This window comes from Rhinolophus sinicus, linkage group LG16 (genome assembly GCF_036562045.2).
Source record: "Rhinolophus sinicus isolate RSC01 linkage group LG16, ASM3656204v1, whole genome shotgun sequence".
NCBI lineage: Eukaryota > Metazoa > Chordata > Mammalia > Chiroptera > Rhinolophidae > Rhinolophus > Rhinolophus sinicus.
The window spans coordinates 9,880,662-9,903,040 of NC_133765.1; the positions used below are offsets into that span (position 1 = coordinate 9,880,662).

Below are 22,379 nucleotides of genomic sequence, written 5' to 3' on the forward strand. Positions count from 1 at the left end.
CCAGCAATGTATGAGAGTTCTTGTTGTTTTGCATTCTCTCCAGCATTTGCTATTGTCAGTGTTCTGGATCTTGTCCATTCTAATAGGTGCGTAGTGGTATCTCATTTAATTTGCATTTCCCTAATCACATGATGTGGAGCATCTTTTCATATGCTTATTTGTATATCTTTTATTTTTTAAAAGACACATTTATTCAGCATCATGATCAGACTATTGCATTTAGCAATCAACAGCAGCATGGGTGCAAAAAAAAAATCTACATTAAAACCCTTTGTTGGAATGCTTTCCACTTTCCACAGAACAGAAACTAAAATAACCTGTTATACACCTAGTCACAAATACAGTCCTCTATTTTTTTTGCCCATACACATGAGTACTGTCTAAAACATGTCTTCTTTGTAGGAGCTAAGCCCTGCCACCACTGTGTTTGGCTGAGTTCATAAATCTGTTGTAACCTCTGGCTTCCCTGTCACTTCTCTGTCTCTCCTTTCCTGCTAAGCTTTGTTTCCTGGCAGTGATTAAAACCCTCTGCCCCTGCAATAGCTACTGCTACTGTTGGAACCACAATAGCCACCTGTTTTGTGGTTTGGCAAAGTATTGGCCACCACCATAGGGGCCAGATCTTCCTCCAAAGTTTCCTCCTTTCATGGTTTGAAGATTGATTGTTGCAATTGCCAAAATCATTGTAGCTTCTGCCAACTCCCAAATTGTTCCCACTACCACCGCCAAAGTTGCTTCCGCTGCCTCCATTGTTGTAGCTGTCATAGCTGCCACTCCTGCAATAGCTACTGCTGTGGTATCCATAACCCTGTCCACAACTCCCAGAGCCTCTGCTTCCTCGTGTAACCAGGGCCACCTCCTCCATAACCACCATCATTACCAAATCCATTACAGCCATCCCCACTGCACCACATTCTCCACCACAACTGCCACCAAAGCCACCTGGACCACTGAAGTTTCCTCCATGACCAAAATTGTCATTCCCACCAAAACCACCTCTCAACCCCCACTGACGTTTTCAGAACCACTTCGACCTCTTTGGCTGGATGAAGCACTAGCCATCTTCTGCTTAGACAGGGCTTTCCTTACTTCACAGTTGTGGCCATTCACAGCATGGTATTTCTGAATGACAATCTTGTCTACACAGTCATGGCAATCAAAGGTTACAAAAGCAAAGCTTCTCTTCTTGCCACTGCCTCAGTCAGTCATGATTTCAATCACTTCAATTTTCCCACACTGTTCAAAATCATCTCTTAGGTGATGTTCTTCAGGGTCTAATATCACCAGCAAAAATCTTTTTCACAGGTCTTTAAGAATCTTCTCTTGAGACAGCCCTCTTTGGTCCCACTACTCTTCCATCCACCTTGTGTGGCCTTGCATTCATGGCTGCATCCACAACTTCCACAGTGGCCTAGGTGACAAACCCAAAGCCTCTGGAGCACTTGGCGTTTGGGTCTCTCATCACCACACAGTCTGTGAGCATTCCCCATTGCTCAGGATGGTTCCTCAGACTCTCAGTTGTTTCAAAGCTCAAACCTCTGATGCAGAGTTTCCACAGCTGTTTCCACTCTTAGGGAGACTCTGACTTAGACGTGGCGACCACGTGAGGGGAGATGTAACAATGCTTACTTGGTGGCATCCAGCAACAGAAAGGTGTATATATCTTTTTCGGTAAGGGGTCTGTTAAGATCTTTGGCCCATATTTAAATCAGGATTTTAGAAAATATTTTTATTAAAAATAGAGCTAACATAAATGCTATATTAGTTTCAGGGGTATACCATAGTTATTCAACATTTGTGTACCTAAAGAAGTGATCACCATGATAAGTCAAGCAACCATCTGACACTGTACTGTGCTATCACAATATTACTGACTATATTCCCCATACTGTATGTTACATCCCCATGACTTTTTTGTTTTAGATCTGGAAATTTGGACGTCTTAGTCCCCTTCCTCTTTCCCCCACTTTTAAAATTTATCAATTACAGTTGACATTCAATATGATTTTATATTAATTTCAGGTATACAACATAGTGGTTAGACAGTTACATAATTTGAGAAGTGATCCTCTGACGAGGCTAGTACCCACCTAGCACTATACATAGTTATTACCATATATTGACTATATTCCCTGTGCTTTACTTTTCATCCTCATGACTATTTTGTAACTATCAATTTGTGCTTTTTAACCCCTTCACCTTTTTCACCCTGCCACAAGCCCCTTTGCATCTTTCATCCCAACAAATCTAATACCCATCTGACACCATACATAGTTCTTACAATATTATTGACTATATTCCTTATACTATACCCTACACTCAATAACTACTTTGTAACAACCAACTTGTACTTCTTAATCCCTTCCCCTTTTTCACCCACACCTTTACACACCCTCCCATCTGACAACCATCAAAATGCTTTCTGTATCTATGAATTTGTTTCTGTTTTGTTTGTTAATTTTGTTCTTAGATTCCACATATAAGGGAAATCAAATTTTATCTGTCTTTCTCTGTCTGATATACTCCACTCAGCACAACACCGTCCAGGTCTATCCATGCCGCCGCAGATGGTGAGAACCCATTGCCTTCCATGGCCGAGTAATATCCCATTGTATATACGTACCACCTCTTCTTTAACCATTCATCTATTGATGGACACCTAGGATGCCTTCACATCTTGGCCATTATAAAAAATGCTGCAGTGAACATATGGATGCATATGTCCCTTCAGAATAGTGTTTTGGGTTTCTTTGGATAAATACCCTGAAGTGGGATTACAGGGTCCTTCGTTGTCTCTTCTTAAAGCCTTTGTTTTAAAGTCTATTTTGTCTGGTATAAGTATTGTTACCACAGCTTTCCCCCCTCCCCATTTTCATGAAATATCTTTTTTCATCCCTTTACTTTGTGTGTGTGTCTTGCAACCCAAAGTGAATCTCTTATAGGTAGTATATGTAAGGGTTTTGTTTTCTTGTCCATTCATCCTGTCTATGTCTTTTGATTGGAGCATTTAATCCACTTACATTGAAAGTAATTGTTGATAGGTATGTAGCTATTGTCATCGTATTATTCCTAATTTTGATTCCCCCCCCCCCCCCCCGTCTTAAAGAATCCCTCTAACATTCCTTGTAATACTGGTTTGGTGGTGATGAACTCCTTTAGCTTTTTCTTGTCTGGGAAGCTCTTTATCTGTCCTTTGATTTTAAATGATAGTCTTGTTGAGTAGAGTAATCTTAGTTGTAGATCCTTGCTTTTCATCACATTGAATATTTTGTGTCACATCTCTTCTCACCTGCAAAGTTTCTGTTGAGAAATCAGCTGGCAGTCTTATGGGAGCTGCCTTATAAGTTATTAGTTGCCTTTCTCATGCTGCTTTTAGGATTCTCTCTTTGTCTTTAACTTTTGCCATTTTAATTATAAGTGTGTCTAGGTGTGGGCCTGTTTGGGTTCATCCTGTTTGGAACTCTCTGTGATTCCTGGACTTGTATGTCTATTTCCTTCACCAGGTTAGGAAGGTTTTCAGTCATTATTTCTTCAAATAGGTTCTCAATCTCTTGCTTGCTCTCTTCTCCTTTTGGTACCCCTATGATATGAATGTTGTTATGTTTGATGTTGTCCCAGAGGTCTCTTAAACTATCCTCATTTTTTTTAATTCTTTTTTTTTTTTTCCATTTTGCTGCTTCAATTGGATGTTTTCTGCTACTTTGTCTTCCCAACCACTGATTCAATCCTCTGCTTCATCTAGTCTGCTGGTGATTCCTTCTAGTGCATTTTTCATTTCAGTTATTGTATTCTTCACTTCTGACTGGTTCTTTTTTATGGTTTCCATGTCCTTTTTTATGCCTGCTATCTCTTTGTTGAAGTTCTCACTAAGTTCCTTGATCATCCTCATAACCATTGTTTTGAACTCTGTCTCTGGTATGTTGCTTACCTCCATTTCATTTAGTTCTTTTTCTAGATTTTTCTGCTGCTCTTTCATTTGGGATACATTTCTTTGTTTCCTCATTTTGGCTGCCTCTCTGTGTTTGTTTCTATATGTTAGGTAGATCTACCATTTCTCCCAGTCTTGGCTGGGTGGCCTTATGTATTAGGTGTCCTGTGGGACCCAGGTGCTCCAGGAGTGTCCCTTGTGTGAGTTATGTACCATCCTGTTATAGTTGAGCTTTAATTGCTATTGGCATGTCAGTAGGATTAACCATCAGGCTGATTGGCTATGGGGTTTGGCCACATCCACAGCTTATGGGGTGCTGTGGGAGGGGCTTACCACATGGAGCAAGATTAACCTCAGCGAGCGCTGGTACCTGTTGAAACCACCCTTTGTGTGTTCTGCTTGTGGGGGTAATTGGGCAGTGCTCTGCTGTGGTCTGAAGCCAACCTCCAAGTATGTTGGTTCTGGGGCCTTTTGGGAGGAGCTCTGGTGCAAGCCCAGGTCATCCACTGCCTATGACTGGCTGGGGACTACCTGGTAGGATTTGCAGTTATTTGCTGCAAATATATAAAGCGATTTGCAGTTATTTGCTGCCTGTGCTAAACTTGGAGGCATGTGGGAGAGGCCTCGCTGTGAACTGAGGTCTCTTGCCATCAGTATCAGGCCTGGGATTACTCCACAGTAAGCCAGCACACTTGGAGTCCTGCTGCCACCTGCCAGCTCCCTTAAGCTTCAGTCACAGATAAAGCCTTGTGCGGTACGCAAGTTGGGTGAGGCAGGATCTCAGGGAGTGACTAGAGTGGGAAGAATTACTGTCATCGTGTTAATGTAAATTCTGGTTTGCTACAGTGCTGAGCTGGGAGCGACTCAGCAAAAGTCTCAGAACACACTAAGGCCAGTCAGACTCTGATTGTTTTCCAAGAAAGAGTGCAATGTTGGCGGTGCTGGCTGCTCATGAGAAAGTGCCTCCAGAGCTATGCGAGTTGGGTGGGGCAGAGTTCCAGCTGAGTCAACACAGTTGGGTGGGCAAAGCTGTGGAGCTCACCAGGCCAATCAGATTCAGATTTGGCATATGGGGGGGGGGCGGCTCAACACAGATAAGATGGTGCCCATCTGCCAGCTGCATGGAAGGAGGACCCCTCAACAGGAAAATGCCGACTGTCCTCCAGTTCTCCCGCCAAAGCCACGCACCTCAGTCAGCCTCCCCATATGTCTCCAAGGCCCCCCACGTCACCGTCCCTCCGCCAGCACCGACAGTGACTGTAAGCGAGTGAGTCTGTGTGCTGGCCATTTAAGAGGACTCTTGGGTTTCCTGCAGCCTTCCATCCCACCCAAATGGTTGGAAGCCTCACTGCTTTTCACAACCAGATGTTGTGGGGCATCCTCTTCTCAGCACCAGTACTATGGGCTGGGAAGCCTGGTGTGGGGGGTAGGGTCCATTGCTCCTCCTGGGGGAACCTCCACAGCCAAGATATTCCTCCTGATTTTCAACTTCCACACAAAGGTTTGGGGCCCACTTGCATCTTCTTTCCCCCTACCAGTCCAGTCTCAAAGTGGCTTCTTTATATTTTCAGTTATAGGACTTCTGTTTGGCTAGACTTCAGATGGTTCTCCAGATTGATTGTTCTATAATTTTGTTGTAATTTTAATGTGTGAAGTACTCAGGCACAGTGTTTATGTACTCCACCATTTTGTTAAGAAGTTTAGGATGTTTGTTTTTAAGTTTTAAGAGTTCTTTGTTTATTATGGATAATAGCCTTTTATCAGATGTGTTTTTTTGTAAATATTTTCTATCAGTCTGTGCCTTGTTTTCTAATTTTCTTGATTTTATCTTTTGCAGGAGTTTTAAATTTTAATTAAGTCCAACTTATCAATTATTTTTTTCATGGATCATGTCTTTGGTGTTAAACCTAAAAAGGCATCACCATCTCCAAGTTTATTAAGTTTTCTCCTGTGCTATCTTCTATAAGTTTTATAGTTTTGCATTTAATTTTAGGTCTATGATCCATTTTGAGTTAATTTTTGTGATCAACATAAAAAGATTCTCCATTTTCATTTAATATTTAACACAGGTCCCTTTCAAGATCAGGCCTGTTATACTCCTTTTTTTTTTTCTAGCCAGAAGTGTAGGAAAACCAGCTTTGCAAATCCTCCCTGCCCTTCCCCATTTTTCTGAGAAGCAGTACCCTAAATACAGGCAGAGTCCTTATCTGCTTCCATGTAGTTCATACAAAGTTGTTGGGCTCCACCCTTCCCTATTACCTGATTTAAAAATCACGTCATTGTATAGTAGGACCTGCAGCATGTCTGTAGAAACTACTTTTAAATTTATTTATGGAAGGCTGAATATATTGATTTGATAGGGGAGAGGAGCAGGGAATGTATATTTCTTCCATTAACAGATTATTACATTAGTTTATAGGTAAGCTACATTAAGGAACATGTGGTAGAGATATCGGATGGGTCAGTTTAAATAAAGAGGAATAAGGTAATAACTAACTTCAAATTGAACAATAAAAATGTAGACTTCTAATAATTTGGATAACAACATTCAAATAGGCTAAATCTCTGAGAAGTCGAGCTTTAAAAAATAATTTTAAAATAAATATTAAATAAAAAGGCAAACACTGAAGGAATGAGCTTCCTAGTAGACACAGAATGGTGTGGCCATTACACTATAAAATATATTAATCTAAGGAAAATCCACCAGTGGGAAAACATCAGAAAGTACTTCCACAAATCCCCTAACTTTCTTATTTTATAATAATATATTTATTCTTTTTTGATATCACATGAGATAGAATGGGAACGTGAAGTAAGAATTAAATATTTTGGAGAGGTAGTAACTTTAAGTTAAGGCTGGCAACCAAGAAGGCTAGTGGTTTGGGCAACTTTTCATTTCATGTTGAAGAGATCTCTTGGAAAGAAACATAATTTGAGTAAGAGGTTTGATATGCTTTTCCTTAGCTCCTTGTTTTTAACCATTTTCCCCCATCTATTTGAGGTAAGTGAAATGGAAGACAAGTTGAGGGTGTCAGAAAAAGAAAAAGGAGGTAAGAATAAGGAATAGTGGGGAGCAAGGAAAGGAGAGGAAAAAAATTCACTGAAGTAGAGGAAATTGTCCAGAGGAGGGGAGAAATTATAGTTGATGCCATTTACCTGTAGTTAAAAATAAAACTTGATACATCGCCTTTTATTTATTTATGGAAGGCTGAATACATATTTTGTTTTTTAATAAAGTGCATATTTTTCCTTACGTCAGATGGGAAAGTAGGAATAATGAAGGAAGGGATAGATCTAAATAAGTGAGATAATAAAAAAAAGAAGAAACGTGAATTTTGTTTTCTTCCTTAAGTGCCTAGGCTTGGTAACCAGCTCTCTCCAACAGTAGGAGATATAAGGATTTGGCTTTCAACGGAGAGGGAAGAGTTGAAGCCAATTTCTCCCAATTTATCATGATAGAATACAAAATATGTGGACTATCAAATATCAAAGAGAACCTGGAACTCTACTTAGTTCCAATCATACCTTTGATTTAATAAATTATGGTGTATCTTCACCATGGAATATTACATAATTATTCAAAAGAATGAATTAGAGCTAAACCAGACATTCTGGAAGGTTTTCCATGGGATAATGGTGGCTGAGATAAGCAAGATGGAAAAGACTACTTATAACATGACCCCATTTTGTGCAACAGTGATAACGTCCTGCATATATGTATACATAAGAATACGGGTATGTGGTTATATGAACAAGGACAGCAATATGGAAGAGTACTTTGAGAATATTTAATGCTACTCATTAAACATTTCTGGCTCTCTGTCTTCTAGGCCCATGTTATGATTGCACTTTCTGTCCCCCTTGTGATCTTGTGAGCAGAAGTGATGTGTTACTTCTGAGCTGAAACACACAATTGCCAGTTCAAGACCCCACAGAACACACGTCCCTCTACCACATTACAATCAGTGTTCATGACAGTAGCTCTTCCATCATCCTAGATCCTAGAATGACAAGACATGGAACAGAGCCCCAAACAAGCTATGATGAATACGAGTCATGAAAGAAATTAACAGTTGTAATGAGCCAATAAGCTTTGTTGGCTCATTTATTCAGCATAACCTAGTATGTTCTGAATTGAACAGATATATACTAGGTCAACATGTTATAGGTGGAACACTCAGGCTTTTGTAGTAGTCTTTGTTTTTGTATTGTAAAGCTTTTCATGGGGATGTAAAGTATACATAGGGAATATAGTCCTATATATGGTGTCAGATGGATACTAGACTTATTGGGGTGATCACTTTGTAAGTTATATAAATGTCTAGTCACTATGCTATACACCTAAAATTAATATGATATTGTATATCAACTGCAATTGAAAAATAAAAAATTATTTTAAAAAGAAATAGTATTGAAAAAGCTTTATTGAAAAAAGAAAAAGTATTGAAAAGCTTTATTAAATACAGAGGAAAAGTTAGGTACCATAAGAATGGCAGAAATTGTACCAGAAACGTGCTAAAGAATATTTTGGCAAATTCTATCTGCAACCGCACTGACTCCCTCTTTTTCTACTTGATATCAGATAGACACATTTTCTCTTTGGAAATGGTGCCCGACTCCTTCTACCTCCACACTACTGCACTGCCTTGAAAGATAGCCTAATTGAAATTCAGGCAACTAGTCTGTTACAATGCAAGGTTAACCTTTAGGTTCATTTCTCTAGTCCAGCAGTTCGCAAAGGAAGTTATTTGTCGGGAGATATTTTTGGTTATCACAAGTCGGGGTGGTGGCAGTGGTGTTACTGGCATTTATTGGGTAGAGACCAGGAGTACTGCTAAACATCTTACAATGTACAGGATATTCCCCTACAGCAAAGAATTCTGCAGCCTCAACTCTTGATAACGCTGAGGCTGTGAGACCCTGCTCTATTCTAGGCCAGGTTCCTATACTTCTTTTTTTCTTGAAGGAAGCAGAGATCCTTCCTTTCTTTGTTATTTATGTCACCATTCATTCTCAGAGTGTTCTCCCTTCAAAACTTTGTGGAGTATAAGCCCACTTCTTTACAGTTTTCTTCCTTGCTTCCCATGTCTTTTTTTTTTTTTTTTAAATAACAGCTTTATTATGATACAATTCATGTACCATACAATTTACCTAAAGTGTAGTATTCAGTGGTTTTGAGTATATTCACTGAGTTGTGCAACCATCACCATGGTTAACTTCAGGACATTTTCATCACCCACAAAAGAAATCCTTTTACCCATTAGCCACTCTGCATTTCCCCACACCTCCTCCCACCCCTTCACAGCCCTAGGCAAACACTAATATACTTTATATCTCTATAGGTTTGCCTATTCTGGATATTTCATATAAATTGAATCATACAATATGTAGTCATTTGTGACTGGCTTCTTTCTCTTAGTATGTTTTCATTATGGCTGAATATTTCATTGTGTGGATACACCACGTTTATTGGTTTGTTAGAGCTCCTGTAACAAAGCACCCGAGACTGGGTGGCTTAAAAAACAGAAATTTATTTTCTCACAATTCTGGAGGCTAGAAGTCCGAGATCAAGGTGTCAGCAGGGTTGATTTCTTCTGAGGGCCCTCTCCTTGGCTTGAAGATGGCCATCTTCTCCTTGTATCTTCACAACATCTTCTCTGTGTGACCTCTCCTTATAAGGACACCAGTCATATTGGATTAGAACCCTCCCTAATGACCTCATTTTAACTTAATTGCCTCTTTAAAGACCATATTTTCAAATAATACAGTCACATTCTGAAGTATTGGAGGTTACATCTTCAACATATGATTTTTGGGGGAAAGATGATATAATTCAGGCCATAACACCACGTTTTATTTACCTATTCATCAATTAATTGGTATTTCCATTCACTTTTATAGATTTAATTACTAAATTTCTAGAAAAGACTACTGTCAGGTGTATCAAAAAAGATACTTTGAAGGTTTCAACAACTTTACTAAGTATTTCTACTTTTTATCCCGGGACAGTTTTTCCTAATGAATCTGAAAATCATTCTCAAATGGTTCTAGAAGTGTCAGTGCATTTTTGCTATTACTCTTTAAAAAAATAGTCTTATTGACATATAATTCACAGACCATTAAATTCACTCCTTTAAAGTGTACAATTCAGTGGGTTCTGGTATAGTCATAGTTGTGCAGCCATTGCCACTATCTATTTTTAGAACATTTTCCTCAACTCAAAAAGAATCCCATACCCTTTAGCAGTCATTCCCCATCTCCTTCAACCTCTCAGCCTCAGGCAATTGCTAATCTTTTTTCTGTCTCCATGGGTTTACCTATTCTAGATATTTCCTATTCCTAGATAGAATCCTATTATCTCTGCCTTTTTCACTTAGTGTAATGTTTTCAAGGTTCACCCACGTTGTAGCATGTGTCAGTACTTCATTCATTTTTATTGCTGCATAGTGTTCCATTGTATGGATATGTCACATTTTGTGTGTCCATTCATCTGTAGGTAGGCATTTGAGTTGGTGTGAATAATGATGCTATGAACATCTGTGTACGTATTTTTATGTGTACCTATGTTTTCATTTCTTTTGGGCATTTACCTGAGAATGGAATTGCTTGGTCATGTGATAACTCTATTTTAACATTCTGAGGAACTACCAGACTGTTTTCCAAATTGACTGCACCATTTTGCAATCCTACAGTAATATATGAGGGTTCCAATTTGTCCACATCCTTGCCAACATATATCCATCTTCTTTATTTTAGCCATTTTAGTGGGTGTGAAGAGCATCTCATTGTATTGTTTTGCTTCCCTAGTGATTAGTGATGTGGAACATATTTTTATGTACTTATTGGGCATTTGTATATTTTCTTTGGAGAAATGCATATTCAAATCTATTACCCATTTTTAATTGGGTTATTTGTCTTTTAATTGTTGAGTTATAATTTTTAAAAAATATATTATTGGTACAAATCCCATACCGGATATATGATTTAAAAAATATTTTCTCCCTTTCTGTGGGTTGTCTTTTTACCTGCTTGATCATGTCCTTTGGAGCACAGAAACTTAATTTTTATGAAATCCAGCTTATCTTACCTATTTTTTCTTTTGTTGTTTGTGCTTTTGGTGTAGTATCTAAGAAACCACTGCTTAACTCAAGGTCATTAAAATTCACTCCTATGTTTTCTTCTAAGATTTTTACAATTTTAGCAGTTACATTCATGTCTATTATCCATTTTAATTAAGTTTTGTATATGGTGTGAGGTAGGGATCCAACTTCATTCTTTCACAAATCCAATCATTCCAGTTATTTGTTGAAAAGATTCTTCTTCCCCCCATTAAATTGTCTTGGTGCCCTTATCTTCCTTTCTATTCTTGAAAATGAATTTTATCAATCTTCAAAGAAGGGTCTTGCCTATAATAAGGTCAAACTGTGGTGAAGAAAGAGGAATTCAAATATTATGACACATATATTAAATATTTTAATAGCGTGTACAGAGTGTTAGGACACTAAAGGGAGGACTCTGATTCATCTTCAGAGAAATAGGAGAAACATTTTAGAGGGAAGTGTCACCAAAGCTTCCTTGAAAAACAAGTAAGCATGGGTAGTATGGGTGGAGTTCCAGACAGAAAACAGTACACGCAAGAGCTAAGCGGAGTCGTAGCCAGTCATTCATACGGTCAGAGCTGAGCTAGGTAATGTTGTCTAGTCTCTTTGCCCTGACATTCCCAGCTTTTCACCAAGACCATATGTCATTCTCTTCCGTGGCTGGAATTCATTAAACCTTGAAATCATCTTAGATTGGGAATGAATAAAACAGTATACAGTGTTTCCCTGAAAATAAGACCTAGCCGGACAATCAGCTCTAATGCATCTTCTGGAGCAAAAATTAATATAAGACCCGGTATTATATTATATTATACTGGGTATTATATTATATTATATTATACTGGGTATTATATTATATTATATTATATTATATTATATTATATTATATTATATTATACTGGGTATTATATTATATTATATTATACCCGGTCTTATAGTAAAATAAGACCAGGTTTTGTATTAATTTTTGTTCCAAAAGACGCATTAGAGCTGACTGTCGGCTAGGTCTTATTTTCGGGGAAGCACGATACTTAAAAATCAAATCAACCAGACATTGTCGTCCTATGTGCTCAGGAGTCTCTGGGAAGGGATATAAACCAACTCACAAAAAGGCCCAAGGAAGGTCGAGTTAGAAAAGACGTAAGTCAAGTTTTATATTTGTTCAGATGCATTATATATCCCAGACTTCCCTGAAGGAAACTGGGTTCCTAAACTTTCTTTTAAAAGGAAATATAGTCACACAACAGAAAGAACATGGCCTATGGAGTGTGAAACCTAATTCAGTCCTGGTGTTGTCACTGTTACTGGTAAGACTGCACAAGTTTCCTAACTTCTCTGAATTTCAGTACCCCTCCTTCTAAAACAGGGACATTAACACCTACCTCAGATGAATCTTGTGAGGGTTAACTGAAAATGTCTACAGCTAAGTAGAATAAGTGTTTAATAAATGTCAGTTTCCTCTCTTCTCTGGTGCTCATATATCTAGGCCTACAATTAATAGAGGAGAAACCTGGGCTTCTCTCTTAAAAGTATACTTATTACTCTAAGGCTCTGTCCTTTGCTTTTAGTAGCTGACCCCAAGGGAGGGGAATCACTGTTGAACCTTTACCTAATTCTGGAGAAGGCTATATTCTCCCCGTAACCTACTTCCCTACTATGTTTGGTCAGTTGGGACATAGGTTAAGGGGAGAATATAGCATATTATTTTACTGAAGAACATGACTTTTATACTTTCTGAATCTGTTCTTGCCAACAGACACACTCAGATGATCTGAGTTTACCTTGGAATACAACCAACCCTGTCTGACTCAACTTTGTGCTACTCTGCAAATAACACAATTAATACCCCTCCTATGAGCTGCTTAGTAATGGAATGCAGAGGCAGCACAAGGTACAGTGCGGGAAATTGCCCACAGGCTGGTGTGACTGTGGCTTAGTCCTGAATTTCCAGCAAGGTGTATCCTTGACCTACAGTGGCCTGAGAGGGTGTAAGTAAGCTTAGAGTGCATCATTCTCTTCAAAATTTGACAGCTACTATTATTGCTTTTTTTCTCTGTAGGCGGGTCCTTGGAACAACATGATCAGAAAGAGTAAGACCAGAATAACAGTCTGAACCTTGTTCTGGCATGAATTTATGATGCTGTCGAATAAAATTACCATTTTATGAACAAGAGCTCATTTACCTCCTCGCTCAGTTTGGTTCCTAAGCAAAAGATGGTTTCATTCCTGCTCTCTCTCTCTTTTTTCTTTCTACATAAGCCTATTAAATGCAAGACTCTGCTCATTGTTGAAAAAATAATAAAACAAATAAGAAATGATCCCTGTACTCAGGAGTTTATAATCTAGTAGGGCGCTGTATACTTGTGAAACATTGCATGTCATGCGATACACTGATAGCAATTCCTGGGGACATAAAATAGAGTAACTCTCACCAGAGAACTGACAAGGCTTCATAGAAGGGCATGGCATTTGAGCTGGGCCTTTCTTAATTGCCTCTTTCAAACTGTCATGAAAATTAGGCAGTCTTGCTGGAATCCTGAATAAAAGACTGAAGAATAAATCTTGTCTAAATTCAGTTATTTCTCAAGATCCAATAAAGAACACTGGCCTCTGAGTCAGAAGACCTGGGTTCTAGTCCAAGTTTTGCTATGAACTCACTGTGTGATCTGGAGCAAGATGTGCAACTTCTTAGGATCATAATTTCTTTGTTTGTTAAATGGGTAGTTTGGAAGAGGTAATCATCTCCATGGCACATCCTAGTTCTAAAATCCCTTTCTTTCTTTGCTCCTAACCCATTACAAAAATGAAATGAAATGAAAAGAAAAGGAAGTAGAGCAAGTTTAGTCATGCTGAGGGAAGACTATCACCAACAAAGAAGCAGTTACTATTTGCCACTTCAGCATACTCGTACATTAGAGTAAAAGGGGCATCTCTGAACTTGAAAAGTTGGCTTCTTTTTGAAGCAACAAGGGAAAACGTTTAATTATATTTTCCTTTCTTTCTCTACTATCAAGTGAACTTGTTCAGCACTTACACCAGTGAATAAGATAGATGTTGGGCCTTCCAGTTCACTCAACAGTCCTGGTCATGTGCAAGCTCTTCCTTCCACTTCCCATAGACTAGTTTTTGACAATTCATTGTTTCCCTCAAACCTGAGTTGACTCAACCCAGGGTAAACCTTTCCTCTCATCCATTAACATAATTGAATCTATAAGACAATCACCTCAATTTCCTCTTCTTCACCTACAAATTCATACATTTTCACACCCATATGTCTCTTCAGATTCACCCCTCCTCTTAAAGGCCAGTCCTTCACCTATGTTTTTGATTACATCCTCCTCTGTGCCTTCTGGCCCCTAGGTCTATTAACCAAGAATTTGTCTCACCCTTTATTGCCTTTTCCCTTCAACTATACCCAGGCCCAAGACTTTCTCACACAAAGTAACAAAAGAAAAAGGAAAGAAACAAAAAATCTGCTTTGATCCTGGATCTCCTAAGAACCACCATTTATCTCTCTTCCTATTTACTATTTGAAACATAAAATAATATATCTAACGTGCATAAAATATATAAAGAATAATTTAACAACTGTGTCCCAAATGGGACGCAGCTTAAGAAATAGAACATCCTTGGAGCTGTCTGTTGACCCTTCTATGATGGTTTCTGCCATACTTACCTATGAGAGCTAGCCATCATTCTGAATTGTGTGTTTAGCATTCAGTTTCTTTTGTTTTACTATGTACTACATACATTTAGTACATAAGTTATCCCCAAAAAAGATAGTTTTGCAAATTTTTAAACTTTGTATCTTTAGTCAAATTATGTGGATCTTTTCCTTGCCTTCTTCTTTAGTCAATAGCCTATAAACAAACACCTTTGATAATAGCTTTATTTATAGATAATTAAAACCAATTTTTAATATTAAAAGTTATTTGAAAAGTCATGAATTATTGAACTCAATTACCATTTAAATGAAGTTTTCTTTGGATAGAAAGGAATTTGGGTGGTTTTGTGTAATGCAAGCAAACATTGTCAAAATCAGTTAAGTATTTTGAAGACCTGGAAAGATAATTTCTCTCTTCATTTAGTCTTCCCTCTTCACCACCCCACTGAAATGATATTCGTAGATGTCACCAAATTCTCTCCATATTGTTTTATCCAACGGAAACCTTTAAAATATTATCTTAATAGACCTCTCTTCTGTTCTCGATGCTACTCTGTAGTTGACAGTGTCAACTAGTCACTTGTCTTTGAAATTACTAACTCCTTTTGGCTTTCATAATACTATTCTCTCTTGGCACTCTTCATCTTCATATCTTCTTCCTCTCCTTTAAGGGGTCCTCTTCTTTTGTCTGTCTCTTAGACACTAGCAGACTTTGGCCCACTCTTCTTTTATATATCTTCTTCTTGCAAGAATACATACACATCCATTATTCCATTACCAGTTGCATGTTAATGACTACCATGACTTTATTGCTAGCCCTGACCTCTTCCCTAAGTTTCAGATTCATATATCTAACAACCTGCTGAATCGACTGACACGCACATATGTAAACACTTAGATGTTTCTTAGACATCTTAACGTCGACATGTTCCAAACTGAATTCACCATCTTCTTTCCCCATCACATCAGCTTCTCTTCTGTATCCTGAACTGGGTAACAGCTTAACATCCAGTCCCTCTTAAAGCCAGAATCCTGGCGTTCATCCTAGATTCACTCCTCTTCATTCCTCACTCTGCCCTTCAGTGTCCCAGTTCCCCAAGACACTAAAAACTGCTTATTTTACTTCCCCAAATTTGCTGGTGTTCTTTCTTTCCTCTCTATTCCTAAAACAATTATTTCCCAAAACAATTATTTCCCTTTGGCTCTTATGGTCTTTTGCCTGGACTACTCCAATGCTTCTCATCCTGCTGCCCATAAATCCTTCCACTCTGCAGCCAGAGTCTACCAACAATGTAAATCTGACAACCCCACTATAGAATCTAAAATATTTCATTGACTAATCACCACACAGATGTAGTCCACACCCCTTTGCATTGCATATACAGTAGTCCCTCTTATCTGTGGAGAATACATTCCAAGACTCCCAGTGGATGCCTGTAACCATGGATTGTACAAATCCTATATATACTATGTTTTTTCCTACCCTTTGATAAAGTTTAATTTATAAATTCGGCACAGTAAGAGATAAACAATAATAATAATAAAATGGAATAATTATAATAATATACTGTCATAAAAATAATGTGAATGTGGTTTCTCTCTCAAAATAGAGTATTGTTCTGTACTTACTTTTTCACTTAAAGGAAGCACTTTGTGGCTTCTCTTTGGTGTATCTAAATTGCCAGCATCACCACTCTTGTGCTTTGGGACCATGATTAAGTAAAATAAGGGTGACTTGGATACAAACACCACAGTATCATGACAGTCGATCTGGTTACTGAGATGGCCCCTAAGTGACTAAAAGGCAGGGAGGGAGCCTATACAGCATGGAGACAGCCGGACAAAGGGATGGTTTATGTCCTGAGTGGGAAGGAGAGGGATAGCACAAGATTTCATCACACTACTTAGAATGGCACACAATTAAAAATGTATAAGTTGTTTATTTCTGGAATTTTCTATTTCATATTTTCAGAGTGCAGTTGACTGCGGGTAACTGAAACCAGGGAAAGCAAAACCATCGCTAAAGTTGTCTACTGTACTCAGGTCTTGGTTCTTTGCCTCTCTCTCCAGGCTCATCTTCCATTTTCCCCACCACAAACCTTGTAATGTACACTTTGCTCATGCTATTCTCTCCACCTTGTGTGTCCTTTTCATTTTTCTTTACCTGACTTACTTTTACTCAGTTTTCAATAGGTGGGCCCTATTTCCTCTCGAAAGTCATTTGTGAACCTCCAGGTTGGGCTACATGCCCCACCCCTGTGCTACCATAGTATCTTCTATCATACCACATCTTGATTCTTATCACTTACCTTGTTATATTTAAATTACACATTTACATGTCTTACTCACTAGACTATCGGCTCCTCAAGAGACCTTATCTGCAGAGACCTCTATGCTTAGTACAAAGTTTGACATAAAATAATAGTTCTTGATCTGAACTGACCTGATGTAACTTAGCCTGAATCATGAGGAAACTGTCTCCTAAATCCAGTCATTAGTAAAGTTACTGGTACCATTACTTTTTCATATACTTTTCAGAGTCCTTAAAAGGTCATCTAATACTGTGCCTCTTAGACTGGTGTATGGGTAAGTAAGGAGTATCTGAAATCACAGGACCAGCATGGTGTATCATCCTGAAATACCAATTTCACCTAAGGATTTCGGGAAAAATGATTTCCGTGTTGAAACAGAGATGTATTTTGCAGTAGCATAAATTTTTAAGCATTAAGAGAGACTTCAGCTTATGCCAGGTTATTCTCAGCCAAGCCTCCATGTTGTGGGAGCACACATTCTATGGTGAGTGGTAGCGTTTGAGAAACATTAAAAGACAGATCGTTGTTTTACAATGCAGTTTAATGCTTGTCTAGAGCCTTCCTTGTAAAAATAAACAGTCCCAGTGAGACCAAAGCATAGAAATGATCTCAGAAACAGCCAGAAGAGAGGGATTTTTCAGCTTGGGCCTGGGTTACATGGGCAAAGGTGTCTGCCGGATAGGCAGGCAGGTCTTTTGAAATTAGTACATCACTGTGCTTTTCCAAAATATTCCAGGTGGTAGATAAAGGTAGGGGAGAGGAGGCGGAGAAACACTGTTAGAACAGAACAAAGAGAAGGCTTGGATCAAAGTGGGGGCCTGATGAAAGAGAGTGAAAGGAAGTGAAGGATGGTACAGATGCGGCATGGAATACAAGGAAAGAAAAGACTCCAAATAGAGCTGTGGTTAAAGATGGAACTAGGTGTATTACATCTTTAGTAAAATGATATGGGGAGTGTTCACCCCAGAGTCCTCGTAGTTTGAGACTTCCCAGTCTGTTTTCTTCCAGCTGTTCCACAAATCAACTTTGAGAATGAGGTAGCATCATCTAAGAGGAAGTGACAGAAAAAGATGCAGAAGAAATAGAGGAAACAGCAAGGGAACAAGGAGGAAGGGCTGTTTAAAAATGGACAATGAGTTTTTCACAAAGATGGCACTGAAAGCAAAGAAGGAAGCCCCTGCCCCTCGCAAAGCTGAAGCCAAAGCAAAGGCTTTGAAGGCAAAGAAAGCAGTGCTGAAAGGTGTCCACAGCCACAAAAAGATCTGCATGTCACCCACCTTCCGAAGGTCCAAGACACTGTGGCCCCAACGGCAGCCCAAATACCCTTGGAAGAGAGTCCCCAGGAGAAACAAACTTGACAACTATGCCATCATCAAGTTCCCCTAACTACCAAGTCAGCCATGAAGAAGACAGAAGACAACAAATATACTTGTGTACATTGTGGATGTCAAAGGTGCACAAGCACCAGGTCAAACATGTTGTGAAGAAGCTCTATGACATTGACGTGGCCAAGATCAACACCCTGATCAGGCCTGATGGAGAGAAGAAGGCATATGTTTGACTGCGCCCTAACTATGATGCTTTGGATGTTGGCAACAAAATTGGGATCATCTAAACTGAGTCCAACTGGCTAAATTCTAAATATAAAATTTTTTCACTGTAAAAAAACAAAACAAAAAATAAACAATGAAATCAATTTAATTCAAGCAATATCTATCCGGGTGTCTATTATATCAGGCATTGTTACAGGTGATGGAGGAACAGAGATAACAAGACTGGACCCCAGCCTTCAAGGAGCTTGCAAGGAGACTTCCTTGAAGGTTCTGAGTTCAGAAAAAGCCAACAGTAGAAAATCCAGTATCTAATGCCTAAGCTTTCTGATTAAGAGGTCTTTGAAAGCTAAAATAGGAATCATTCCTGTAACAATATTACCTGGTGATCTAAAACTTTCCCAGAAAAAAGAGTGATGAATCTGCCCCAAGTTTTGATTATCACATGTCAGGCTGCACAACGGAAAAACGGTACGGATTTGGAGAGTGACCTTCAAGGGCAGAAATTTTCTCCCAAATTCTATAAACAAGACATTCTCTAGAGGTATTAGGAAAATATTTTCCCAATATAGCCACTTAAAGAAAAACACAAGGTGAATTATTCTTTTCCATCTTAATTAAGTCTTCTCCTAAATGACCTGTTAAGACAAATACTGGCATGATATGGAGATTCTACAAAAGCCCTAATTTATTCTGGATTAATAAATATTTTTTTATAGGTGGGTAATGAATGTTTTGAAAATGGTTACTCCAAAACAATTCATTGTACGTATGTTCATAGGACTTTCATTACCCTAGGATCTCTCTTTATTTTTTAATAGAAAAGAACTCAGTCTCCATGGAACCCTTCTGATGGTCTCTGTGCTGCTGATAGAAGAAGGGGCACAGAGGGGCACAGAACCACACAGAAGCACCAGGTACTTCTAAGTGGGCAGAGTCAAGATCAAAATTCTGATTTTGAATCCTAGACTACCACTTACCTACCTCAAAACAAGAACCTCTACTATTAAACAAATTATATAATAAATCAATCTAAATTATTAGTGGCTAAGTTATTAAGTTAAACTGATAACTAAGTTATAAGTTATTAGTTTTCTCAAACAGGAATAAATGGCTAGAGATACTGTCTTTCTAATGAGAAACCGATTATACTAGAAAGCTGCAGAGACATAAAGATAAGCCACCAAAAAGCCTGCTCTGCTAATCATTCTGCAGTGATGTTTGCCACTCTGCAAGCCACACACCCAGACTGCATTTTAGTACATCATTCTTAAACATGGACATTTGAATAAAGCTCCAAACATGAAAGGGTAGAACCAAAAACAACAGAAAAAGAGATTTTGAAAATAAACAGACATTCAGCTTTTAAAATGTAGGAAAAATACAGAGTTAATATTCTCAAAGAGATATAAGAAGATATTGCATCCATGAAATAAGAATAGGATGCTATTAAAAAAAACATTTGGAAGCACCCTCTGCCCAAATAAAAGCCCTTGGGAATTAAACATATGATGGTAGAAATGTAAAAATTTAATAGAAGTGTTGGAAGATTTATTAGAACTAAAAGACAAGACATATTTTTAAAAATAGGAAAGATAAGAAAATTAGAGGATGGATCTAAGAGATCCAACATCTAAATAATTAACAAAAATTTCAAAAAGAACAGAGGATATTAAATAACAGAAGAAAACCACTTAGAACTGAAGAATATGATTTTTAGATTGAAAAGACCTTTAAAGTACCAAGAACAATGACTGAAAAAACAAACAAAAAAACCCAAGCCATCATCAACTAACAACATTATGATACATCAGATCATGAGAAATGAAGAAAAGAAAACCCTACAATCTTCCAGAGATTAAAACAAAATCCCAGGGATCACAAATCAGAATGGCATCAGCTCCTCAACAGAACTCTAAGAAGGTGGAAGAAAATGGTGCAATACTTTCAAAATTCTGAGAGGAAATTATTTCCAGTTATTATCCTCTACCTAGCCAAACCATCAATCAAGTATGAAGGAAGAAAAGAGACATCTTAAATGCACAAGGTCGCAAAAAGCAATCAGGTCTTGTGGCGCCTGGATTTTATATAATTTTGGGAGCCCTCTTTAAGAAAAAAAAATGAAATTACAAATACAAAATTGGGTGTGACTGTGAATATTTATTTATATTGAGAAAAGAAATCACAACAAATTTGGACCATGGTGGTTCAGGGCTTTTTCTTTTAAAATCTCTTTAGAAAATTTACCCAAAATGCTTCTTGGTGGCAAGCTGGCTTTTCCTCTCCACCTGACAACTTGCAGCAGTTTGCAGCCCTCACAGGCCCATGAGCTTCATCAGCTCCAGGATAAACTGCCTCTGCTTTCTTGCGTTCTTTCTAAGGAAGCTTACGAGTATGCTGAGAAGGAATGGGAAGGCATGGAATCCAAGAAGTAGAAATTCAGTACAATTCCCAGGGTGGTAGTGAGGGAGCTCCCAGGATCACAAGGGGCTGAAAGAATAACCAGTCCCAGAGAAAGGGGGGTAGAAAAGGTAAGCAGGGGTATTTCCAAGGAAGAAAAAAATCAAACTGGCTTTTTACTTGATGTTTAACTCTCTTGAGAGGAATTTTACCATCCTGTCAAAGTTTGAGCAAGAATTAATAATGACTACTCAAAAAACTAAGCAGTTGAAGAGGATGAAGCAATTACTGACTCCAGGGGATGGAAAAAGGTACAAGAAAGGAAGTATAAAAATGATGGCTTATTACAAGGCTCAGTTGTGAGTCATATTTGTATAGTCATAAAAATGTAAACACTACACATTGCTATATCAAAAAAAATCAGGGTAGAACTATATTAGAACTTTGCAGAAAGGGAAGTGAATGTGAGATATAATAATGGGGTTATAAGGGAGATAAATCCTCGTTCTCCAAGGTAGGAAGTGCATAGATATTTTCTAGAACTGGAAAAAGAAAAAGAAGTAGCCAGTAGCATGTTATTTGGAAATATGGAGATAAAGACTGAAAAAAAAAATAAAAAAGCATAGCCCAAAGCATTGAAAGTAGTTGCCTCCAAGGGGCAGCTCAGTACAGACTCCAAAAAGACTTTAGAACTTATGACTTTTAAGACTATGCATTTATGATGTTGACCAAAATGGAAAATTAAAAAAGAAAGTAATATGCTCAAGAGTAGTGATACAAAAAGCTGTTGGAAATAAAATGAAGGTGCCTCTGCTAAACTATACAGTGTTTTACAACTTGTAGTCCTGCAACCACCTGCATTTCAATTACCTGGAGTGCCAGTTTATTATTCAGATTTATAGACCCATCCCAGACCTAAATAATCAGCATTTCTTGGGGAGAGCTTCGGAATCTATCATTTTTAAAAAGTTCTCCTAGACCTACTGCATTATCTATTGCTTTTTAGTAAGTCAAAGAACTAACTAACTAAGTAAACAAACAACCTATGCAAAGACAAAGAGTCAACGACTCATGAAACATACTAGGGCAGACTCTGCTGGTTGTCTACCTAATGGATATCCATTCTCCCCTTCTTCCTTATTATCAGAATCCCTATTTTGTTGTATTGGCAACATGTCCAACTAAAACATTAAATTTTCTCAGGCTCCCTCAGTTAGGAGTGGCTAAGTAACATAGTTCTTGAATGAGATATAAGAAGTCGACTGGGTAGGGCTTTCAGGAAAGATATTATTTTAAAAAAGACAGACACAGCTGGTACACGCCTTCTGCCCTTTGATAAGCACGGAAGAGGCACCTGTCTTTCTTTCAGTGAGGACAAAAGCTGCATGCTAAGGATGGTGGTGTAGGAAGACAGAGCCTGTCCAG

The 22,379-nt window shown here is 38.3% G+C and overlaps 1 protein-coding gene and 1 pseudogene across 3 annotated transcripts in view; one reads left to right on the forward strand and one right to left on the reverse strand.

Moving 5' to 3' along the window:
* The window catches only part of TMEM45B (transmembrane protein 45B), a 35,595-nt gene that overhangs the window by 9,796 nt on the left and 3,420 nt on the right, over positions 1–22,379 (reverse strand). The gene's annotated exons all lie outside the window — the stretch shown is intronic.
* Positions 18,154–18,619, forward strand: LOC109435851 (large ribosomal subunit protein uL23; annotated as a pseudogene).